The 17,297-nt window shown below is 42.8% G+C and overlaps 1 long non-coding RNA gene across 1 annotated transcript; it reads left to right on the forward strand.

Annotated features, from left to right (window-relative positions):
* Nucleotides 1-433: 433 nt before the first annotated feature.
* LOC143434779 (uncharacterized) lies at nt 434-10,053 on the forward strand. The gene is made up of 2 exons (XR_013104536.1): nt 434-538; nt 7,619-10,053. It is a non-coding gene; the product is annotated as an uncharacterized LOC143434779 (long non-coding RNA).
* Nucleotides 10,054-17,297: the final 7,244 nt, after the last annotated feature.

The raw sequence follows: 17,297 nt of genomic DNA on the forward strand, positions 1-17,297 counted from the left end.
TTTCTTAGATGAATGTCTCTGGTGCAATGGTTTCCTTTTGTTTGGGGGTTTATGGTGTCAAATGTTTTCAGAAGTCCTCATGTAAGTATGTCACTTATTAAGTCGTTGTCTCTCAGCTTCATCTTACCCTTATATGGTTTGATGATGCTAGGCCCAGGTGTGCAAATCATACTTGGCCCACTGCTTTCTTGATAGCCATTGCCTGCAGGGGCTTAAGGGATAGGTAAAAGGATGGAGTCCTTTGACAATGAAAGGGAACTGGCTACTTCCTTTGCTTCCTGTTCCCGCAGAGAGTCATTCCCTCTTGACTACCTCCCCAGGCAACAGCAGCTTCTTGCGGCAACAACTGAATTTAGTGCACAGATTTTCCAGTACACATAACAACCGGCGTCATCCTATCCCACTGGAGAGGCCAGGACCTCTGTAGGCGCCTCTCCTCAGAAGCTATTTAACCTCTAGTGCTGAAGAGGGAGCTCATTTCAGCAGCTACTACCCGTTTAATATTTTAGTGTTCCCTTCCTGCTTTCCCAGCTTTTCGGTATGTACGGTGTGTGTGTGTACATGTACATCTGCATGTGCAAGTGTGTATGCATGTGTATGTGTGCATGCATGTGTATGTGTGTGGGCATGTGTATATGTGTGTGCGTGTGCAAGTGTGCATGTTTGAGGGGGTGTGTGCAAGTATGTGTGCATGTGCATGTGAGTGTGTGCTTACATGTGCATCTGTGTGTGCAAGTGTGTGCACAATGTGTGTATGTGTGCACTGTGTGTATGTGTGTGCTTTTACTTTTGATGTCACTGCAGTCTTTAGCTAGCCAATGTGACAGCTTTCTTTATTTAAAAATTTTATTATATTGGGTGGGGGGTATTTGCCACAGCACATGTGGGGAAGCGAGGAAAACATTTAAGTAATTAGTTCTGCCCCTTCGCCATATCTGTCCTAGGGATGGAGCTAGATGGGGGACTCCTGTTATAGGCTTTGGATACTGGCTGACAACATGGATAGTGGTTGGTGGAAAACTAGGGTTTTCTTAATAGATGCCAAAAGGGTTTTATCTTTTCTCAGGCTGTCAGTTTTAGCTAACAGCAGGATGTTTGGTCAGACACAGAGGTTGGGACAAGGAATGGCTATTTAGCAGGCTAAAGATCACCCCGGATAAACTGTAATTAGACTCTGGAATAGCAATATCCCAACTTCTCCATGTCACTGAAGTTTTAATCAGTCAATCAGCCTACGTAGACAGCTTCTTGGCAGAGAATGCCTGTCTGCACTACTCTTTATCATTAAACCATCTCTGCTCCAATAGCTTGAGTGTTTTCAGTCCCCTGGTGGGCACTGGGTAACAAAGCCACTGTGTGACTGACACTTGAAGGCTTTGAGTTCTCAGCCTCCTTTTAATCCCTGAGACTGCCTGGAACAGGACAGGTCTCTCTGGACTGTAACCTGCACTCCTAGGTACTCAAAGTCATCTAGAGCTCCTCAGATGAGCTACCTAAGCCCCACCACAGCCCTGAAGCACTTAACCTTGTGCTTAACAAGCTGCAAAGATCCAAAAGAGCAGAACTATAGAGACTGGACAAGCGGGTATCATGAAAGTGGGTGTCATCAGTCTTTCCAGCTGACCTTCACTAAGAATTCTTAATAGTATAAGTAAATTTCTTTTCCTAAGGGGAAATGATAGACAGACAAGCCAAAAGAAAAAATATCTAGATTGAAGTGACCATGACTCACAGCCTCAGGGTCCCTCTTAGGAGGTGTTAATAGACTTGTGGTCACAAATTTGGAAGCCATTCTTAGCTGTGAGGTCCTTCTTGGCCTCCTTTGCAAACACTGTCTTAATTCTTTTTTTTTTTTTTTTTTTTTTTTACCTTGACACACAAAAAAACCTGGCAGACATGGAAGAGGAAATACAGTTGAGAAAATGCCTCTATCAGATTGGCCTGTAGGAGAGTCTGTTGGGCATTGTTTTGATTAATGATTGAAGTGGGAGGACCTGGCTGACTCCAGGATGTCATCCCTCAGGAGGTGGGAGGTGTGGTTGAGCTGTATGTGAAAGCAGGCTGAGCCAGCCATGAAGAACCAGACATTAGCTTCTGCCTTGACTTCCCTTAATGAACTATAACCTATGATATGTTAAAAAAACAAGACAAGACAAACAAACAAACAAAAAAATCCTTTGACTTCAAGTTGCTTTTGGTTGGTGTTTCTTTCACAGCAAGAGAAAGCAAACTAGAACATAAATACTGAAAATAAATACTAAAATAAATACTAAATACTAAATAAATAAATACTAAATAAATAAATAAATACTAAAAAGGAATTAGTACACACACACACACACACACACACACACACACACACGCAAGGACCTAGTTCAGACGTATGTCAAAAAGTCATCATTTCTGCCTCTAACTTCTCCACTAGAGACTGGGTAATTTGGTAGATTCAACTTCCCACATCTCAAAATATTTGGTAGTAATTCTGACTTTCGGTGGCTATGTTGAGAATTGACTGGGGATGTTAGAGGCAACCCAGGACTTGCTATCTGATCTGCCAACATAAGGAGCTTTCCCCCATCCAGAGCCTGCTCGTGTATCCCTAAGCCTGATGGACTGAACCTTCCCCAAAGGCAATGAGCTTGGTGTGAAGAGGAGGTACAGCCAAGACTCAAACCATGCTCTTGTTTTTGCTTCTAGTTTAGGTCTCCATGGTCCCCATTGCTATGTGTATGCTGTCATAGGACAACAGAGTCAGCATGCGCTGTGTTAGATTAACAGAGCAGGTTTCCCTTCCCAACTTGTTCCCAGCAGTTACCCATTTTCTGCCCTCCTGGCATATTAGAAAGTAGTTTTGGAAAGTGGATAAGAATTGAGAAACAACACTCAATGCACTCTTCTGCTCATGGCAAGAGTCTGTGCTTCATTTTTATACTAACCTGTTTGGGTTTGTCTCTAAAGAAGGATCAGTCTGTTGTTTACAAAAATGGAAACTTCCTTCTTTGGGACCACAGAACTCTGATGGTGAAGTCATGGGTGGTCTGGCCATGAGGGCATGAGAGCAGGAGAGCTGCCCCTACCTCCTGCTAATGGAGGAATTGGGTGGCCTAGCTGGAGCAGTGCTGGAGAGCTGGCACTGATGATGTGAATTAAGGAGAGGCTCAGCTACCATCCAGGCCCAGATTCAGGGTTCTAAACTGGGCCACCCCAAAATCTATATCATCTGTGAAAGGTTAGAATGCATGAAAGGGAAAGTCCTGCTGTTCCAAAGCTGCAGGATCTCCATGACACAGGGCAACCACAGGGTAACTGGGAAGAGTCCCAGTGAGGATCCAATATTGATGGTGTTACAGAAGCCAAAGATTTCAAACCAGACCAGTGACTCATTGAAATGACAATTTGCAAGTGAAGATGTCTGGACAGAGGGATAGACCGTGGGTCACTCTGTGACACACTAGAGCTTCCACCATGAGATGTTGTCTATGATTTGTTGCTGCTGTTGTTTGTGGATTTTATACTGGGGAGAAAGGTTTGCAAGGGCAAAGGGCAGATATGAAGCACCAGGGGGATAAGTGGGACTTGGGTGCATGATGTGAAACTTGAAAAAAAAAAAAAGTTAAAAAATAAATAAATAAAACATATGGACATGCCCTCATAGATGTATGCTTTCACAGCAATTATAAATCCCATCAAGCTGACAACCTTAGTAACTCTGCCCTGGTCAACTTGACACTCATATACATCACTTAAAGTCATAACATTTAACTACTGGATTCCAAGTCTCATAAAGCAAAATGCACCCAGTCTATCTCCAGACAACCTCCTAAGTCTTTAATACTCTCAGAACTGCTCAAAAGTTCAAAACCTCTTCTGAGTCTTTACCCTCATTGCCCCAGCACAGGGAAATGGGTTTCTCTTTAATGGCATGAATCTTTCAGTAATTATGGCTGCTTTCAAACCTACCTTTTCTGTTCGCAAAGCCGGCTCACACTATTTTCCTCTCAAGCTGGATGCTGTTCTCATATATTTCTGCTCCACACTCAATGGGAAGGGTGAGCTGTAGCCACCACAATCTGAACACAATTTGTTTTGAAATTTCCTCCACCAAACAAATTAGTCCACTTCACAAACTAATTAGTCGGCTTCACTTAAGTTCTCAGGACATAGGCAGAATGCAGGCAGGTTCTTTGCCAGAATGACATGAATGGCCTCTAGCAAAGTTCCAGTCAGAGTCCTGGCTCCCCTCCAAGACTTTCTGAGTTAGTCTACTTTGTCCCACTGAAGTGACCCACTGAGCCCTTCTTACAGTGAGCTGGGGATTCTCTAGCTTGAAGCTCCAAACTCTTCCCACTCTTCTTACAGATTAGCTCCAAAGGCCTGAGAATGGCACAGTCAGCTTATCAATGCTTCAACACTACCCCCTGGCCCCACCATCAGTACCTGTTTTCTGTATTCATTAACCTTTTTATTATTTTGACAACATAAAGCTTGAGGAAGGAAAAATTCCATTTGGCTCACAGTTTGAGAGCACAATCAGTCATGGAAGGGAAGGCATGTTGGCACAAACTTAAGGTGGCTGGCCATATTGTATGTGCAGTCAGGAAGCTAAGAGGTATTAATGCTTTGTTCTTCTTGAGAAACTTCCTATCTCCTTTTTATTCAGTCCAGGACATAAGCCCACAGTTGGTGTGTCTCAATTTAGAATGGGTCTTTCCTCCCCCATAAATACCCTCAGTGGTGTGTTTCCATGGAGGTTATTAACACAAAACCATTGCTCTCATCTTAGGGAATAATAGTTAATTTATTTTAGAACCAAGTGTGAATAATCACTAGTCAAAGCACAGATTTAGATTACCCCCAAATTTTGTGTTTCAATGTGGGATCAGTTCCATGAAGTTTTTATAGTAACAGAACAAAGAAATCTGTAGACACTTTTATCAGCATTATCTACAGCATCAAAGCTCAGCAGAGCAGCATTCTTTAAATTTATAATCTCACTATGCAAAGTTAAAACATCCAGAGATTGTGCCAAATTCCCTACAAGTGTCTTTAAACTTTTTTCTAATTATAATGATATCATTGTAAATTTAAGAAGTAACACAACTCCAATGGTATTTGGCATGACACTTGAGATGGCTCTTTACTCTTAAATTCTGAACCTCCTTCCAATAATTTGAATAGGATAAAGAGCATCAATCTGTTGTTCCAAACGCCTATCTAAATCCTCTTGTATACTTAACACATTAGTAACATTTTTTGCTAAATGAATAACAAAAGTAACTGCTTTACCTTCTTGTGTGAAAGCAATTGCAGAAGCAGTGGTGCTAGCAATTAATGTAGTTAAAAAAAGAGGGAGAAGGAGAGGAAGAAAGAGAGAGGAGGGAGAGGGAGAAAGAAGGGGGGGGCAAGGCCAGGGAAAGGAAAAGGAAGAGGGAAAGGAAGCAGTTTTACTAGGACAGTTTTTCAGAGACAGGTTGCAGGTAAAAACAGAATGAACCAGAAAATAAGAAGGAGCCAGATAATTAGAACAGATTCCCAGAGTTCGTTTGAGGTCAAGCAGAGCAATTCAGTGAGAATCTGAGAGAAGATAATTTGAATCAGTCAGCTTGGAGAAAAGTTTGAGCCAGAACAGCTGAGTTGAACCAGCCAGCCAGACTTCAGAAATAACTAGATGTCCAAGATGACAATTACAGCAGGTGAATAAAAGTTACATTAACAGATCTCTGACTTCATTCAGATCAAAACAAATTAAGTCTCCTCAAGCACTCAGGGTTGGGGGAGCTTTCATTTTTTGAATGGCATCCCTGCTCCCAATCATGCTGCCAACTTGTAGCTGCAATAGTAACTTTGTGTTTGTCTGTTTAGACTAAACCATAACGAACCCTGGACACAGTACCATTGTCACTGCATTTGTCTTCAGCTTTGATCAAAGGAGAATGTGGTAGATTGTTTTTAAACTTCAGTTGTCATGATGTCAGTCTCACCAAGGAAGAAGCAGTCCTATTACTTCTAGACTCAGGATGAGATTTTGGGGGCTTGGACACATCTCAACCTCACTCTTGCTCTGGACTGGCTCCCCCAGTAGCACAGCTTTCTAGCCGCACATTCCTTCTGAGCCAGGCCCCAGATACAATGATGCACAAGATAGGTGGGGGAACTCACCAGCTCTATCCATGCCTCCAGCTGAATTATTTGCTTCTTGCTCTGTTAGCTCTATGCTCACAGAACCCATGGGTTCTTAAGACTTCCTTATTCCAGGCCACAGCTGACTAGCCCACTTCTCAGACAGAGTTGAAGTTTTTCTATGCAGGAACTATGGCCTTGTTTCTTTTAGAATTTGGTACCAATTTGTTGAATGAATGAATGCACATTATAAATTAACTCAGCAGTCTGTTGCTAGATTTGTCCACCTGAAGAGACTGACTAATTTAGACTTGATAGAGTAGAATAGAATGTTTAGGGTTGAACTTTGACAACCAGGTAGGATCATTTGTTCGATGTTACTTTAAAAAACAAAAAACAAGGCAAAGCAAAGCAAAACAAAACAAAACAAAAAACCTTGAGGAGTTAGATAGAGAGATGGCTCCAGCTATCCAGCTAAGATCGTTGGCTTCTGTTTGAAAGGACCCAAGTTCTATGCCTAGCACTCACCTTTGGTGGCTTACAAATGTCTGTAATCCCAACACCAGAAGACCTGATGACCTCTTCTGGCATCTGCAGGCAATCATACATTCTTGACACACATTCACAGACACATCCAGAAATAAATCTTTAAAAATTCAAGAAATGCCTGAGGAAATAGCACGGTCTGTGAAGTGCTTCCTGCATAATATGAGGCCCTAAGGCCCAGCACCCATGTGAAAAGCCAGCATGGTGGCCCATGTGTATAACCCCAGTGCTGAGAAGGAAGTGACAGGCAGACTTTCGGAGCTCAGTGGCCAGAGAGGCCCAGGTCTGTGAGAGGCACTATCTCAAACGCCAAGATGAATGGCTCCTGATGAATCAAATCTGAGTTGATCTCTGGCCTCCCTCCATGTACAAACACGTACACATGTGCACACTCATACATATGTACCTGCACAATGCAATAAATACCTATCCACATAAATATTACATAATAGACAGACAGACAGACAATAACTCAAAAGACACTTCTTGGTCTGAGGATGTATCTTAATGGCAGAGCAATTGCCTGTCATATGTTAGGTCCAAAGGAAAGTGTGGTGACTTGAATAGGATTGGTCCCTTAGGTTCATGGATTTGAATGCTGACCCATCAGGGAGTGACACTGAGAAGGACTGGAAGGACTAAGAGGTGTGGCCTTGGAGGAAGCATGTTAATGGGAATGGGTTATGAGGTTTCAAAAGCTTATCACAGACCCAACATCTCTCTCTCTCCCTCTCCCTCACCCTCTTCTTCCCCTTCACCTCTTCCTCCCTGCTTCTCTTCCTGTCTTTCCCCCTCTCTTCCCATGGATCAGGATGTAGCTCTCAGCTACTGCTCCACTACCTGCCCACATGCCTCCATAGTCCCCTGCCATGATAATAGAAACTGTAAGCAAGCCCCCAGTTAAAATGTTTTCTCTTACAAGAGTTGCCTCGGTCACAATTTCTCTCCACAGCAACGGAACACAGAAATGAAAGTGACTAAGATGGAAAAGAAAATTCGAGTGGCTTGTAGAGGAGTGTGTACTGCTCGGTCACTTTCTCCTCTCCGAGCATGGAAGTTTTGTGTGGCGGTCGCTAGAGAGACACCAGAGAGTCTTTCCAAGTCTCCGGGATCTGGGACAAGGTGACCTCCAGCAGAAATTCAGATTGAAGAATATGAAGAGGAAGATGGATTTGTGACAAGTGCTTCTCCAAATGGCCTCTGGTTTCTTTTTTCTGAGTTGATGACTGAACATATGGGATGCTGGGAGTAGGTCATTCACCTCCACCCAAGAGCAGGGAGAGGAGCTTCATTTGTTACATGTAGTGCTGGGGTGCCAATGTTCTGGCCATAGTTGACCCATTGAGAGAGGTGACTAGGTAGGCCTAGACCTGCCTGCCCAAGAGAGCTTGTGTGAATGTTTCTTAGTGAGACAGCATGCTGCTTGCCTTTGCTGGTTTTTATTGTTATCACTATAGCATAGTCTGCAGGCAGGGGGTCCCAGCTTTCTGCCTTCAAATGCTTCCACCACTGACTCTCACCAGGGGGCATCCTGGTGACAAGCTAGGAGATTGCTTGACCAGCTCCTCTAAAACAAAACAAAACAAAACAACCCACCCTGCACATTAGGAAACAAAAAAACCAACTTGACTGTTAGTGGTTAATTTCGTGTGCAGACCATTCAGAATCCTGTGATTGGTGCAGTGGAGTTAGTAACTGTGTAGAGCTTATTAATGGATCTCATACATGGGTAAAGCACAGAAAAAATAAAACAGGAAAGGATTTAGGAGGAGCTAAGGTGGGAGGAGTAAGGAGAGGAAGAGGAAAAGGAGGATGATGATCAAGGTGGAGAGAGAGCAGAGATGGAGGAGGATGAAGAGCCACGCAGGTATGGAGAGCAGTCCTGGGTAACGACGTATATGTAGGTTAGCTAATTGGGAAACACCTCTAATTGTTTGGGCATACTGTTATTATACATTACCAAACATATAAAGCCTTTAATTATTCTTTAAGCACTAGAGTTTTACTCTTTAAGCACTAGAGTTTCATTCATACCTGGTACCACTTGTATGGCGGGATGGTTTGGGCAAAGCCCAGCCTTGCTGAGACAACATGGAAGATTAACAGAGCCATTTCCCACACTGGCATCTCTTGAGTGGCAGGGTCAGTGTCAGCAGCAGCAGCAGCAGCGAGAACACAACTCTGCTGCTGGCTCGTGGCCGCAGGCCTAGGCTAGTCAGGAACATGGCAGCTGATTAAGAAAAGGTAGATTGAATGCCACTGTTTTAAATATCTCCCGAAACAAAAGGATATCTCGGAACCTTTGACTAATAGAAGGTATTTGACAAACCTGAGCTTAAAAGGTGAGGGGTGACTAGTAGGAGTGTATGTGTGGGAGGAGTGGGCTGGGGGGAGGGGGTGCACATGGAAGTATGTGAGCCCAGATATGTAGATGCACAGAAAGTAAAGGAAGAAAAGAGGGAGGGAAGAAGAGAGGAGGAGAGAGGTGGGAGAGAATAAAGCAAGAATTAGGGAACCTGCTGGATCAGCTAACAGGTAGGAGCTGGACTTCCGTTGAGACACTGGCTTAGCAGGGTCAACTCTGAACCAGTACACACCCTTTGTTCACTTTGACATCTAGATGATGTTCCGTAACATTTCAAAGCAGCCATAACTGTGAACAAGTTAGCCTTTCTCGCTACCCAGCAGTCTGTGAAGTGTGAGGCCTGAAGGACTGAACGGGTAATTTCCCAGCTGAGACCTAAAGCCAGATAATTTATAGTTTCTCTGTTTTCACAGTCCTGTGTATTTCTGTTGCATAATGATTTAGAGGTAAAACTGCTGTCCCACTGAAGACTTCTGTCTTTGAGGCTGCTGGAGAAAGGGAACTGGGATGGGCCCCTTGCTTGCGAGAGACCAAATTTTGGGGGTTCAGACTCCATTTTAGAGAACCTTACCTAAATTTGAACTCAAGTAAACTAACAGGCCAGTACCTAGCACCAGTTTCCAGGTTACCTCTCAACAAATCCAGTGTCTAGCACAAGTTTCCAGGTAACCCCACCCCCAACAAGACCTGTGCCTAGTACCAGTCCGCAGGTTATTCCCTCAACAGATTTGTACCCCCAGGTTACAAACCCACCCCTGCCTCCACCAATCAGGAGGAAAGCAGAAGTTAAATTTATGGTTTGGTTCCCAACATCAGCCAATTATGCTAAAGGCCACAGTAACCACCCCACACCACCCCTGGTTAGATGCTTGCCAGGCTAGAAACACCCCTCACTTGCCATTTTCTATAAAACCTTGCTCCGATGAGTGTTCAGGGTTTTTATCCACTGGAACTGTCCTGTGGGTCAGTGGTGACTTAAATCCAAGCTGGAGCTTGTGAATAAAAACTCTTGTGTGATTGCATCAGATTGGCACCTGATTGGTCTTTCAGGGTTTATGAACGCTTCCTGGTACTACATTTGAAGATACTCCTCTTTCTCATAGACATTAGTACACTTACCTTTGGACAAATGATAAACCTAGTTCTTCTCTCTTGTGGACATTCATCCACCTTGACCTTAGATTTCTCCTGGAGCTACTATGAGGATTATAATATTTCAAGGGTTGGCTTCTCATAATTGGGCTCTCTATTTCTTGATCTTGCCTGTGACTCTTCTGCCATACAACGTTGGGATGATATGGTTGCTTTCTTTCTTACAGTCTTGTAGCATCTGGTATCAGACTCTAATACTCCAATTTTCATGCATCAAGTACTTTGACTCCATTTTAAACATCAAACAATGGGCCTTACAGTCTGCAGATTCAAGACTTGATGAACCACAGGCTTCACTCATCTCTATGCTCCATTCCCTTTTCAGAGTCATTCTGGTGCCCAAGTCTTGGAAGGTGAGATCAGTCCCTTAAGTACCTAGGATCATCCTGTATGCTTCAAAGTCATAATTTTGGCTGCCCCGTCCTGCTAATCGCTCTAGATACTTCTCTTGGTCTTGATCTCCTTGCAACACTAGAAGGGAACCTTTCCTCTTTCTTGAGGGATCTGGTATTGTGAGCCTTGGTTTGATATGTTTAAGGGCTTTGGCATCTGCTTTGATGTTTCACATATATCTGTCAAGGCCTCTAGATTGGTGCTCACTGGAGCCAAATCTTGCTTCTATTGTTATTTTTCTATTTTTACATTTAAACCCACTGTGCTTTTCTGATTTGGCTCTTTTGGGCTGTTGATTTGGACCAGAGCTTAATCTGTATTATTTCCCACCCCCAGATTTTGGTGGGATTGTTGTTATTGTTGTTGCTTATTTTTTGCCTAAGTAATATGCTGTGGTTTGAATATTTTACTAATTGCTAAAGACCCATGTATTGAAACCTTGGTCCCTGTGATGGTTTGTATATGCTTGAATCAGGGAATGGCACTATTAGAAGGTATAGCCTTGTTGGAGTAGGTGTGTCACTGTGGGTGTGTCCTTTAAGACCCTTGTCCTAGCTGCCTGGAAGCCAGTCTTCTCCTAGCTGCCTTCAGAACAAGAGGTGGAACTCTCAGCTCCTCTAACCCCATGTCTGCCTGGGTGCTACCATGTTCCTGCCTTGATGATAATGGACTGAACCTCTGAACCTGTAAGCCAGCCCCAATGAAATGTCATCCTTATAAGAGTTGCCTTGGTCATGGTATCTGTTCACAGCAGTAAAACCCTAACTAAGATAGTTTTCAAGGTGGTCCTGTTGGAAGGCAGTGAAGCCTGTTGTGACGTCTTCAGTTAACTGAGGGCATATCATCTGGAATCTAGCTTCTCTTTGAGATTCATGACCTTAGACTTCTTATCCCACCACTGTGCCCTCCTTCTGTTCTGAGACCCAAAACAATAATGTTGCCTGACTTTAGAATGGCACCTCCAGAACTCTTGAGGTGAAATGGACCTTTCTCTTTACAAGGTAATTGCCTGGAGTGTTATTTGTACATAATAACATGAAGCTTATTAATACATGGTTTCCAGACCCCTCCAACTGAACCTGATGCTTCACAATGAGGAATCTCAGTAGCTTTTCAGAGGTTAGAGAATCCTTTTTTTTTTTTTATCAGTTTTCATCCTCATTCTCTTTCATTTCACAAAATCCACACTTTCATATTGCTATGTTGTAGACCGAGGAGGGCTTTAAGTGAGCCGTAAGCTTGTGTTCATAGAGAATATTGCTGGGATTTGATGTATCTTTGCATCGATATATTAAATGCATCATTTAGAATGTCTCACATTATTTTGTATCCTGAAAAAAAGAAAAGTCAGATGGGAAAGACAGTATAGATGTTCAATGCTGCTGACAGCGTCTTGCAGCATGTGTGGGAAGTCACAATTTGGAGATGTCATCTGGCTCTTCCTGGAGAGTGCACCCTGAATTTGGTGATCTCTCCACTTACATAAATGTTATTACCTTACACAATGATTTAGAAATAGTCTCACATAAGAGAGAAATTCATGTTCAAGAGGGGCCATGAAATGATCTCAGCGCCTTTTCCAGGACAGAAATCAGAGCTGACGGAACCTTCTTTTTCTTACTTTTTTTTTTTTTTTTTTTTTTTTATAAGAAAGATCTCTCTATCCCTGGCTGGCCTAGAACTCATAGAGACCTACCTGCCTGTGGCTCCTGGATGCTGGGATTAAAAATATGTATCGCTGTGCTCAGAGGTGAGCTGGTGATTTTTAATTAGAAATCTCCTGTAATGTGTTCCTGTAATCATCTGTAAAATGTCACCCGTATTTTGCACAGTGCTTTATAAAGAACACAAGTGTAAGAGGTGCTGACTCAAGATGAATGTTTGAATGCTCGCGTTATGTTCAGCTCTTCAATATTGACTTTTTCTCTAGTGGTTCATTATAATCCTGTCCTCTTCAGAGCACTACCACAGTCTTCCCTGTCATTTTTACTAGTTACAAATGATTCCCATCCCAGCCAAAGCCTTGCTTCAAACTGGCTACTGATAATAACATCATGACACGTGACATGCGGTTCTTAATCATGATGGGCTGGATTGCTGGAGTCAGCATCCACCCAATATCTTTACAAGGAAAGTGAGGCAGTGTGGGGCGATGGGCTGTGAGAGGCAGCTGGGTACCTGGTTGAGTGCAGGCCTTGAACCCTGGATACCCTAATGGGGACTATAGGAGTTCAGCCTTGCTCCTGGCCCCTGGTTCCTTTCACTTAGCTTCAGCCATCTACAGCCCTCCCCAAAGAAAGGTTTGTGGCCTTTGGTCACAAAGCTCAGGTAGAGGGCATGACTACAGGCTGCAGAGCCTCAAGAGATCTCCATACTAATGAGATGTATAAAGGCCAGAAGGCATAGCCAATTAAGCATTCCTTCCCAGACTCTTCTCCTTGCAAAAGATATTTAACCTCAGGCCCACCCTGAGGACAGGGGGTACAGATACATCCACTTTCCACCATGACAATAAACCTTTTAAAACCATGGACTTTCTCTTGTCTTTGGGGCCCCACCATGGAGAACTGTAGTGGGAGCCTTCAACCAATGAACCACCTTCTAATCTCCCGCCAAGGAGGACCTTTCTGCATTTCAGCCACAGAGCCCACCAACTTGAGCAAGCTAGCCAAGCCATCCATGACCCAGCCAAGCAAGTCCGTATGCCCCTCCCCCCATCTCAGTCCTTCTATGGTCTCCCAGAGGCGCCTGGGTGCCCAAGGGCTAAGATCAGTCTGTCTCCGGCCAGCCACTTTGTCCTGGAGACCCCTCCAATCTAAGAGCTCTGCCCCCACAGGACCTCAGACTGGGATCTCCCCATGCCTGAAGTGGAATTCAGTGGCTTCCCCTAGCCTGGCGTCCACCGGGAGCCACATGGAGTGAACTCAGTCAAATTCCTGAGCTTATACACCCCTGAGCTGCCTGGGGTGGCAGACACACTGGACCCACAACTCAGCCCAACAGAACCCATGCCCACGCGCAAGCTACAGCCCCGCAAGGCAGGTGTCTTATTCCTATTTCATATTCAAGATGATGGAGGCAGAACAATTTCTTGCTCTTAAGAAATGCGCTTCTGATCAGAATAACCACAGAGGTTAAGGAACTAGTAAGGGACAAAGGGGAGGAGAGGCTCTTTCCCAAGGAAGGAGAAATAGAATATAGTCTTATAAAGAGATAAACTGGAAACCAGAATTAAATGAGAAGGGAAATCAGAGGACACGGTAAAGGAGGGGATTCTAGGAGGAAGAACACCAAACATCTTTTAAGAAGCCACACAGAAACTTATTACTGTAGAAACTATCTAAAATATATAAATATATGAAAGGAATTTAGATGGAATCACCATATAATAGGGCTGAAATGCCCCAGCTAGATATCTTATGCTATTAAATAAAACCTCCAGGGCCAGAAATGAGTTATATTTTACTGCATTGTTGGCCAAGGAGGTCCTATAGACCCCTCTTCAAATACAATAGACTATTGCCATTGGTTATAATATATTATGATAAATATATACTTCTATTTTATATTATATAATATATAAAGTATAATAATATACCTTATATAAAATATATCATATTTATATTAATATTTATACCTTATATTATATAATGTATATTATATTTATACCTTATACCTTATATATTATGTATTATATATATATATATATATATACATTATGTGTTATATATTATATAAGGTATAATAATATATGCATAATGTTGGGGTCCACACTAGCCCCACGTTGGGGCGGCCAAAAAATGTCTTGGCCTGAGCTGAATGTTGAGGCCTGGGCTGCCCCACGTTTGGCAGCCACTGTATCCCGGCCCAAGCTGCCACTCCAGTCCGCGGGTCAAGGTTCAGCAAGAGAGAGAGTGAGGCCAGACAGAGTGTAATTCAATCCCGTTTATTCTTCAGTCTAAGTCTTGAGTTCCTAGTGCCTAGTCCCTAGCTCCTAGTCCCTCCAAATTCCAAGTTACTTCTTCCAAGTTCTCTTCCAAGTGCCTGCTACCTGTCTTCTCTCTGCTGTGTCTGGTCCTTTCCTCTGTGTCTCCCTAATGTCTGATGTGTCTGATTCTCTCTAGAGCCAAGTGTCTTCTACCTAATGTCTGGTGTGTCTGAATCTGATCTGTTCTGTCTCTGCCTTTTATATGTCTCACTTCTAAGCCACACCTTTTGGTCACACCTTCAATCATGCCCTTAGGTCTTGTCTCTAACTCTGATCTCTATACTTCTAAGTTATACTCTTAAGTCTCACACCTTTAATCTCACACACCTTTAATCTCACGCACCTTTAATCTCAAGGTATCTAAACCAAGATTATCTGAGTGTGCTCAGCTGTTGCAGGCTATTGTAATCCAAGTCTCATGTCAGGGTATATGGCTCAAGATGGCTGCAAAGCTGATAGCCGCTTTCTGCTAAAACAGTATAATATACATTATATAAAGGTATACTTTATAATATAATATAATAATATAATGTAATATATAATAAAAAAGTTCCATCAGCTTTGACTTCAGCCCTGGAAAAGGTACTGAGATCATTTCATGACCCCTCTTGAACAATTGGTTCAAATATAATAGACATGACCACTGGCTACCATCTACAACCTGACAATTAAGTCCCTATTGCTGAAGACATTACTTACCTATATCATCAGACATGGAGAAATTGAGCTGTTGCCCCTATAGACAAGAATTCATGGTGCCGAAAGGCATTAATGCATACTACCACAGGAGAAAACGAATCATAGCATCAGTCTTCTGCAGACCCTGCAGGCAATATCAGATACTGATTGCAAGATGTGCTGGTGTAATCATGGCACAAGTGAAATGGGGGTGACCAACTACTGTTTAAAAATTGGATTTAAAGCCCACTCCATGAGATAAAGCCCAACAAAGTGGGCAAGAACCTGAGTCTAGACAGGTCATGAGCCTAGAGGAAGATGTACTGCTATTATTATTATTATGTTCAAGGAACACAGCAATAAAATGATTCCTAATTCTATATAGTTAAACCCCATAGATTGATTAAACCTCACCAGAGAAGTTTCTTCTTTTTGGTAGATGGTAATAACTCAGGGATCTAAAACTGTACAATGTGCAGAGAGTGGAGACTTTGGAGCCGTCCTAAATGGGATGGCTCCATCAAGCCCTTCTCTTTGAGGTTCAGAGATTTACGGAAGAAGAGGCAGAAAGATTGTAATAGCCAGAGGTGGTAAATGATTCCGAGGAAATGTCATCTTTCAGACACAGGGTTGATATGCACATGAACTCAGAGATTGTGACGCATGTTCAAGACCCACACAAGTTCAAACCAGATAAAATCCTAGCACTGAGGAGAAGACACAAAGTTTTATCCCTTATCAAGAAACTATTTGTGGGGCTGGGGAAATAGCTCAGTGCTAAGAATACTGGCTGTTCTTCCAGAGGACCTGGTTCGATTCCCAGCACTTCCATGGTAGCTCACAGCTGTTTGTGAGCTCAGTTCCAGGTGATCCGACGCCCTCACACAGACACCCTACACACAGGCAAGTGCCAATGTGCATAAAATAAAAATAAAAAATCTAATTAAGAAAAGAATCTATTTGCAATTGATACTTACTGGGAGACAAAAATCATTTTTCTCCAATAGAGTGACAATGGGTATATCAACCACAACTGCAGGGTAGTCCCATGCATGAAAGCAATTTGCCAGCAGGAAGCTAACAGCATGATTTTTTGTGTGTGCTTTTTGTTTTGGGTATGTTTTTGCTTATTAGTTTTTATTTGTTTTAGATTTTAAGTTTTGGGGTTTTTTTTTCAGAGAGAGAAGGAGGAGAGGGAGAGAGGAAGAGAGAGAGAGAGAGAGAGAGAGAGAGAGAGAGAGAGAGAGAGAGAGAGAGAGAGACTTTGGACAGGTAGGGAAGTGAGAAGAATCTGGTAAGAGTTGGGGACAGGGAAAGAATATGATCAACTATATATTGTATAAAATTATTTTTAAATAAAAAGAGAAAAAGAAAGAAATATGCTCCCGGAGTAGCAAGGTGACTCAGAGGGTAAAGGCACTTGCTGATAAACTTGATGGTCTGTGTTCAATCCTTCATCCCAAATGGCAGGAGAGAATGCAGTCCCTAAAGTTGTCTTCTAATCTCCACACATGCACATACACACATACACACATACATACATACATACATGCACATACACACATACATACACACACACATACATACATGCATATACACACATACATACAAGCACATACACGCATACATAAACACATCCATACACACACATACACACACATATATGCACATAAACATGTACATACATATGTACATATACAAGGAATGGTAAGAATGGAAGAATATGTGTGTGTATGTGTGTGTTGTTATGTATGTGTGAGGTATGTGCTTGCAACTGCTCATGGACATACATGTGTGTGAGCTTGTGGAGGCCCACCATTGACATAGTGTGTCTTTGCTCAATCATTTTTTGTCTTTATTTGTTGAAACTGAAGGTCATCAGTTTGGTTAGGCTGGCTGGCCAATGAGCTTTAAGGTCTGTCTGTCTTTGTTGCCTTACCCCTCTAGGCAGGGGTCACAGGCACAGGCAGCTATGCTGAGCTTTCACTTGTGTTCTGAGGTCTAAACTCTTGTCTTCCTGCTTGCCCCACAGGCACTTGACTGGCAGAGCCATCA

This window comes from Arvicanthis niloticus, chromosome 17, assembly GCF_011762505.2.
Source record: "Arvicanthis niloticus isolate mArvNil1 chromosome 17, mArvNil1.pat.X, whole genome shotgun sequence".
NCBI lineage: Eukaryota > Metazoa > Chordata > Mammalia > Rodentia > Muridae > Arvicanthis > Arvicanthis niloticus.